This window comes from Humulus lupulus, chromosome 8, assembly GCF_963169125.1.
Source record: "Humulus lupulus chromosome 8, drHumLupu1.1, whole genome shotgun sequence".
Lineage (NCBI taxonomy): Eukaryota > Viridiplantae > Streptophyta > Magnoliopsida > Rosales > Cannabaceae > Humulus > Humulus lupulus.
In genome coordinates, this window is record NC_084800.1 from 5,479,924 (window position 1) to 5,488,117 (window position 8,194).

Consider the following 8,194-nt stretch of genomic DNA (forward strand, 5'->3'; position numbering starts at 1 on the left):
ATTATTTCTTTCATATCATTTTAACTTATTTTTATTTTTTTTTAATTAAATAAAAATTAGTCATTTTTATTATATATTTTGTTGACGCCGTTTTTCGTCAACAGATAAAAGAAGAGAGCACGTAAACAATTAAAGACAATGGCCAAAAGAAACAAACGAATCAAACACACGGTTTTTTACGTGGTTCAGCAGTTAAATCTGCCTAGTCCACGAGTCTCTGTTATTAATCTCAAGATTATCTCTGGACAATTCTTTAGCATGAATTCTCCAGAGTTTTCTCTCAAAGATCAGAATTTCGGTCCTCCACAATGATGCATGGCTTCTCTATTTATAGAGAAGGATGCAGAATACTATCCCACATATTTTGGGTAGTTACTCTTTTGTGAATAAAAATAAATGGCTTTAAATGCCAATAATCAGATATAAAAGGAAACGTCCCCCAAAGATCAGGGGGCGCATAACTGAATAAATAATATCCCACAATTCTTGGGGATTTACATCAATTAATGAGGGTTACATCTCATGTTTACAATACTTGTAGATATTCAAGGTGGTTATAACGTATCTTCAAGGCTCCAACATTTCAGGTTTCATGTCATTGTGCGAGCCACTGACATCTCCCGAGCTAACGTTGCTTTCGAGATGAGATATCGAGCTTAAGACCCATGCTCCGAAGTTCCTGAAGATGAAGGTGTTCTCGGAACTACCTTTCGAGATCGAGATCATTTCGAGATCACCGCATTCGAGATCATATATCATACTTTGCAGGCTCGACTTACAATCCTAGATCACTCTAATCCTCACGAGACCATTTGTTGCGAACTCAGCTTTCGAGGTCATATTTACTATGGCTCGAAATCTGGGTATAACATCTTGCCCCCTCAAAAGTATTTGTTCGAATCCTAAGAGAAAGAAACTTTTGAACTACTCTTTCTGGGAACCATACCGTCACACTCTTGAAAATGGACACGTGCCAGATGGGTATTGCTCACTTTAGGTACTTGAGTACCTTGGGAACACGCCCACGATCGCTCGTCTGACAACTTTTCGGCGCCATCTTGTCACCGATCCCCATCCATTCGATCTGTTGAGGATTTTAATCAATGCTCCTGATTAATTTAGTTTTCCCACCTATATATACAAGACCCCCTCTTCGTCTTCTTCACATTTGTTCATCACAAGCCAGAAAAAAGAAAAACACTCCCTAAAACTTCTTATCACAGTTTTCACTCAGTGCATGTTTTCTCGGCCGAAGAAACAAAGGAATCCTGGTTTGTTCGAGTCAGTGAGTTCTTTCTTGCAACCTCTTCTCCACTCGACGATTTCGCTGCAATCACCATCACTGTGTAAGTATGCCATTTTGTTTTTAGCTTCTTTTTTTCTTTTTCTTTTTTTCATCCACGTCGTACTTGTTGCGTATGCTAGTTTGCGTTATTAGAATAATACGATAGGAGGTTTTGAATCGATAGGCTTTTATGTTTTCTGGATGTTCGCCTCTGGTTTTATACCCAGTTTTGTCCTTTGAACGAAGTTTCAACTTTCGGGGTTTTGAAAATTTTAGGCCATGTTTCTTGTACAATAAGTTTTCGGGTAAAAAACCCTCGTTCTTGACAATTGCACGAAACCCAAAAATGCCCTTTCCTGGCTAACCGCCACCTTTCTTTCCCTTGAATTTCGGGATTTTCAAAAAATCATCCACGCTCTTTTTCTTTCCTGTGGAACACGCGCTCTGACTCTTTAGTGAGGGTCTTAATACTTAGTTTCTTGTCCTTAGATCTCCGAGCTCATCCCATCGAGCTCGTGATTCTTGCATGCATGGCCCTCATTATTTTTTCTTTCTCGTTAGATGTCACAGAATTCGGAAAGACGGTGGGGGTCATTACGAGCAATCCCTTACGAGCCCAAATCTCCGAGCCCGGAATCGGTATTTGCCCGAAACCAACGTCGGATAAAAGAATACGAGCTTGCGCGCGAGTAGGAGGACATTCGAGCCCACTATCGTCGTCAGATAGACGAGGTCATTGAAAAGAATAGAAGAGTTCTTCGGGAGGCCATCTATCCGGAGCCTAACCCAGGACCTAGGCCAATCCCCCTCGACCCTGCGTTAAAAGTCACGGTTGCATATCATCCGGGGGAACTCCAATTTTCCTTAATGGCGGAGCCTTCGTCTTCGCAGCCTAGGAGGGAGATGTTCGAAGCTGAGTTCTACCAGAGCTCGGTTACCACCACCGACCAAATAACTGACATCTTGGCTCTCCATGGCCTTAGTTCGTTAGACACCCTGAAGTGTCGAGCTCCGGCTAGTCACGAACGGAGCTGTTTCACCCCTGGGGGCCGCGATGCCAGTGTGAAATACGCGGCCTGGAGCCAGGAACATATAAGGGCGGGAGCTCTGCTGCCTTTGAAGTCCTTTTTCAGAGACTTCATTGATTTCGTTGGGTTGGCTCCATTCCAACTCAACACCAATTCGTACAGGGTGCTGTCTGTCCTGAGGTCCTTGTATCACGAGCTACAGTGGAAAGGACCCTCACCTCAAGAGATTTTATATCTCTTTTGTTTGAAAAGTAACCCCTCCCGAGCTCGGGGAGGGGATGGTTTTTACTATCTCTCGAGCTACCCTAAGGAGACAAAGATTTTTGAAGATCTTCCAAACCACCCTCCTGACTCCAAGAAGGCCTTTTTTGGACAGACGGTCTGTCCCCGTCTCGACATCGTTCTTTCAGGCGGATTCGTAAGTACTCTTGTTACTATTTTTTTTTTTGAGCTCGGAGTTTTAGCCCTTAAGTCCATACTTAGCTGAAATGTGCTTCGCCTTTCAGCTAATTTTCAGCGTCCCTCCCCCTCCAAGACAATGAGGGAACACAGGGAGGCCTTGCTCGGACTTCCTTATGGCAGGAGGTCTCTCTCATATCTTCTTCATGAGGACCAGCTCCGAGCCTGTGGGTTGTTGGGAGAAGGTCAGTCAACCTCTGACTGGTCTAATAAAAAATACGAACGTTGGGAGGAGGTGCCATAGCCCACAAACACCCTTCTTCCGAGGAGAGAAAAGAGGGCACCTCTCCCAGTTCGCTTGAGGAGTCCGCGATCTAGGAACGGAGCCAACGACGAAGCCTCGAGCTCGGACTCAGATGAAGGTAAAACCCTTCCTACTTCGAGAATGTGGTCCCCCACTTTGCTAAAACACAGGCCCAATAGACTAGTCTCGTGCCCACAGGATAGATACCACTTCTACATATGGAGTTGGGTAGATGACTGTGTCCATAGGTTTGATAGTGGGCTCGGGAAATACGACACTATGTACACCACGGACGAGGTGTGGAATGGGATAGCTGTGCAGTATGGGACCAATGATTATAGGGACCTTTCGAGGTTATCACCAACTTATAGGGAAGGCACTCCCCCCCCGCCTCTTCTGAAGACGGGGGAATTTCATGGTCCCCAAGCTCAAGCTCGGGGGAAAGTTCCAGTTAGGTTTTTTCTACCACCACTCTATACGTGATACTGAAGTAACTTGTACACCTCTTTTACTGACTCACTGTGTTGACTTGTGCAGGCGATATGGACTCTGACCTCGACGCCCTTATCGACAATGCGGGTGCCAAGAGGAGCAAACGCCCCAGGGCAGGGGGACTGAAAACCAGCCAGCCTGGGAAAGGCTCCAAGAGATCTAGGAAAACGCCTCCTCCTCCCCCGCCGGCTTCGAGCTCTGCTGTTGCGTCGACTGGCCAGACTAACGCCCCACGACGATGCCATCCTCCCAGGCCGTCGTCTCTGCGGTGGCACCGGCCTCCCAGGCTGGTATCCCTGCCGTGGTCGAATCCCAACCTCCTGTGGCGGGTCAAACGTCTTCTGCTCAGCTCGCCAAGAGACCTTCTGCTTCTCGAGCTCAGAAGCTAACCATCTCCACCCATATGGACTCGTATGTGGTGGATAACGCTGCCGGACCTCATGGATCTACGCTGATTTCGGATGTCATGTCCCGGATCGGCCAGAGCTACGGCAGTTTCGAGGCTCCTCAGTGGCAGTGCCTAACTGGCACCTGAGACCGCACTGTCCTGTACGAGAAGAGTATCGAGCACACTGCCGCGGTAAGTATCCTTCTATATTCCTTTTGCTTACATTCATACTGTCTCGAGGCTAATGGTGGTTTCTTCCTTTTTTCAGGCTCTTGCTTTCACTGCCCAGCTCAATTACGAGCTGAACAACAAGATCCATTCGAGCAGGACTCACGCCCAAGAGGAGAGGGACCTCCACCTTAGAGCGAATGATGATCTGAAGGCGGCGAATACTAAGCTCGAGGCAGTGGTTAAGGAGCGTGAGGAAATGGCCAAGGAGCTCGGAAAGCTGAAAACTGAACTCGAGGAGCAAAAGAAAGATAACATCCAGCTTCGGGAGACCAATAAGAAGCTCGAGGAAGACAAGACCGCCACCTTCGACCTTATAGAGGATGTCAAAGCTCGCCTTACTGCCGAGTACAAAGAAAAGAAGGAAACGGCGGTCGACTCAGCCATGTACCGGATGTGGGCTTATAACGAAGAGCTGGACACCAGCTTTTTGGGTCCCCACGAGGCGCCGTTCCTTGAACGATGGAATGCTCGGCTCGAGAAGGAAGAGGCTGAACGGCTTGAGAAAGAGAAGGCTGAGCAGCTCGAGAAGGAAAAGGCTGATCTGGGTACCGTTTCGGAGGAAGCTCAGGAGGATAGTCATGCTATTCGTCCTGAGGGGTCCGGTGCCACTGATGCTGAGAAGGCCAAGGAGACTCATCTTCACTGAATCTGACCTCGGGGAGATCAATTATCGGGGCTGCGTCCCCTTATGTAATTATTGTAATTTATGCCCATGGGGCTGATACAATTTCTTTAACTAATTCTTTTACATGCTTTACATTTCTTGGCTCGAAATATTTTTCACATTTTTATAATTGATGAACCGGTTATGTTTATTTATGCATACAAACATAGTTTGGATTTAGGCTCGAAATTCGATGCATTCATGCATAGTTTATTCGAATTATCCGTTTCCGACCTCGTTACTTATCAAGGTCGGATATTACTTTAACCATGAACTCGAAAGTACTTATATGGTATGTAATATGAATGATTTGGTTATCTTTTAGTCACTTTTCCTCATCCTTAGTATCTTAGCTCCGAGGTTATGAGTTCGAAACTATTTTTCTTTAAGATGTTCCAGCCTCGATCTCGACATATTTCGTGATGGGTTTAGGCTTCCATTTATCATCGATCGATAATTTGGCTGGTTTGTTCCAAACCTGTTAAGCTTGCACACCTGGTTAACTCCAAACGTTTTAGGTTTTTGGTAGTTCGGTTATATCCGAACTATCTAAGCCTGCGTATTTGGTTATATCCAAATACTTCGTATGTTTTTGATAACTCGGTTAAGTCCGAGCTATCTAAGCTTGCTCGGTTAAGTCCGAACTATTTAAGCTCGCTCGGTTAAGTCCGAACTATTTAAGCTCGCGTATTTGGTTATATCCAAATACTTTATGTTTTATTTATTATTATTTTTTTTTTAAGCTGGTGGTATGTATACCAATGATGCCCCCTTAATATCCTATGAGTGTAACCATAGGTTATTAAATTAAGAGAGATTGCAAAAATAAAAATAAATTACATGCGAAACAAAGTAGACATGTTATTTGATGAAATTCAAAAACAAACTAACATAGATAGAAAATCATGGTTACAGGCAACACTTTTCCTATACTATTGATAATAAGGTCTAAGGTGTTCGCCATTCCATGCTCGTGGTATGAGGCTCCCATCTAATCTCGCAAGCTTGTATACGCCAGGGCGGATGACTGATTCTATCTGGTATGGTCCTTCCCAGTTTGGCCCGAGTACTCCTGCTGCTGGATCTCGGGTTGCTAAGAATACGCGTCTCAACACCAGATCTCCTACTCCGAACTTTCGATCTCGAACCCTTTTATTGAAATATCTTGTGGTTCGTTGCTGGTAAGCAGCATTTCTCAGCTGAGCCTCCTCCCTTTTTTCTTCGATCAAGTCTAGGGTTTCTTCGAGCTGAGTATGATTGGAACTTTGGTCGTAAATCTGAGTTCGAATCGTTGGAATTTCGACCTCAATGGGCAACATTGCCTCGCAGCCGTATGCTAGAGAAAATGGGGTATGTCCAGTTGATGTCCGAGCTGTAGTTCTATATCCCCAAAGGACTTGAGGTAATTCCTCAGGCCATCGTCCCTTTGCTTCTTCCAACTTTTTCTTCAAAGAACTTTTGAGAGTTTTATTAACGGCTTCGACCTGACCATTCGCTTGAGGGTGAACCATTGACGAAAAGCTCTTTATTATACCGTTCTTGTTACAAAATTTCGTAAATAAGTCGCAATCAAACTGGGTTCCGTTGTCAGACACAATCTTTCTTGGCACTCCATATCGGTATACGATGTTCTTTACCACGAAATCTAGGATCTTCTTCGAAGTTATGGTCGCCAATGGTTCAGCCTCCGTCCATTTTGTGAAGTAATCAACCGCGACCACAGCATACTTTACTCCTCCTTTGCCAGTTGGGAGTGAGCCTATGAGGTCGATGCCCCATACCGCAAAAGGCCATGGGGATGTCAACATGGTCAGTTCGGAAGGTGGAGCTCGGGGTATCGTGGCGAATCTCTGGCATTTGTCGCACTTTTTCACGTACTCGAAAGAGTCCGTTTTAATGGTTGGCCAGAAATATCCTTGGCGTATAATCTTCTTGGATAGGCTATGCCCCCCGGTATGGTCTCCGCAGAACCCTTCATGAATTTCTTCAATAATCTTCTTTGCCTCGGGAGGAGTTACACATCTGAGCAATGGCATGGAATACCCTCTTCTGTATAGCCTTCCGTCCAGGATGATGTAACGAGGAAGTTGATACATTAGTTTCCGAGCCTGATTTCGATCTTTTGGAAGAATTCCATTTTCGAGATACTCAACTATCAGGCTCATCCAGGTCGGCTCTGTCTCGATCATACACACATATTCCTCGTCAGGCTCAGTAATGCTGGGTGCTGACAGGTGTTCTACGGGTACAACATTCAGCTCCTCATTTTTGGCGGAGGTGGCGAGTCGAGCTAAGGCATCTGCATTTGAGTTTTGTTCTCGGGGAACCTGTTCGATTGCATAAAACTCAAAAAACTCTAATGCGGACTTTGCCTACTCCAGATAAGCTGCCATTTTTGTGCCACGAGCCTGGTATTCTCCCAAGATTTGATTAACCACGAGCTGGGAGTCGCTGTAGCAATGTATAGCTTTGGCCTTGAGCTCTTTTGCTATTCGTAGTCCCGCAAGTAAAGCCTCGTACTCAGCTTCATTATTAGATGCTTTAAATCCGAACCTTAACGCAGAGTGAAATTTGCTCCCTGCAGGAGTGATCAGAATAACTCCTGCCCCCGCTCCATTTTCATTTGACGACCCGTCGACGTAAAGTTTCCACAGCTCGTGGGCCGTGGTTGCTACCTCGTCGTCGGCGATACTGGTGCACTCCACTATGAAATCCGCCAACGCTTGTGCCTTAATGGTCGTTCTCGGATGGTAGGTGATCTCGAACTGTCCGAGCTCAACAGCCCACTTTAGGAGTCGACCAGACGCCTCTGGTTTAGACAAGACTTGCCTTAGTGGTTGATATGTTAGTACATGGATAGGATGTGCCTGAAAGTAAGGGCGGAGCTTGCGAGATGAGTGGATCAGACTGAGGGCGAGCTTCTCCATCAGTGGATATCTTGACTCTGCCCCCAGTAATCTTTTACTGATATAGTAGACGGGTTTCTGTACTCTCTCTTCTTCTCGCACGAGCACCGCGCTTATCGCGTGTTCAGTAGTTGAGAGGTATAGGAACAGTACTTCCCCCGTCTCAGGCTTTGATAGGATGGGCGGTTCGGCTAAGTGCTTTTTGAGCTCCTGAAAGGCTAGCTCGCACTCATCTGTCCATTCGAACTTCTTACTTCCTTTCAATAAGTTGAAGAATGGGAGACCGCGGTCCGTTGACTTCGAGATGAACCTGCTCAGAGCTGCCATCCTGCCAGTCAAGCTTTGAACATCTTTATGCTTCCGAGGCGAAGGCATATCGATCAGGGCCTTTATTTTGTCGGGATTAGCCTCGATCCCCCGAGAATTGACAATGAAACCCAGAAATTTTCTTGAAGACACCCCAAAAGTGCACTTCTGAGGATTCAACTTCATGTTGT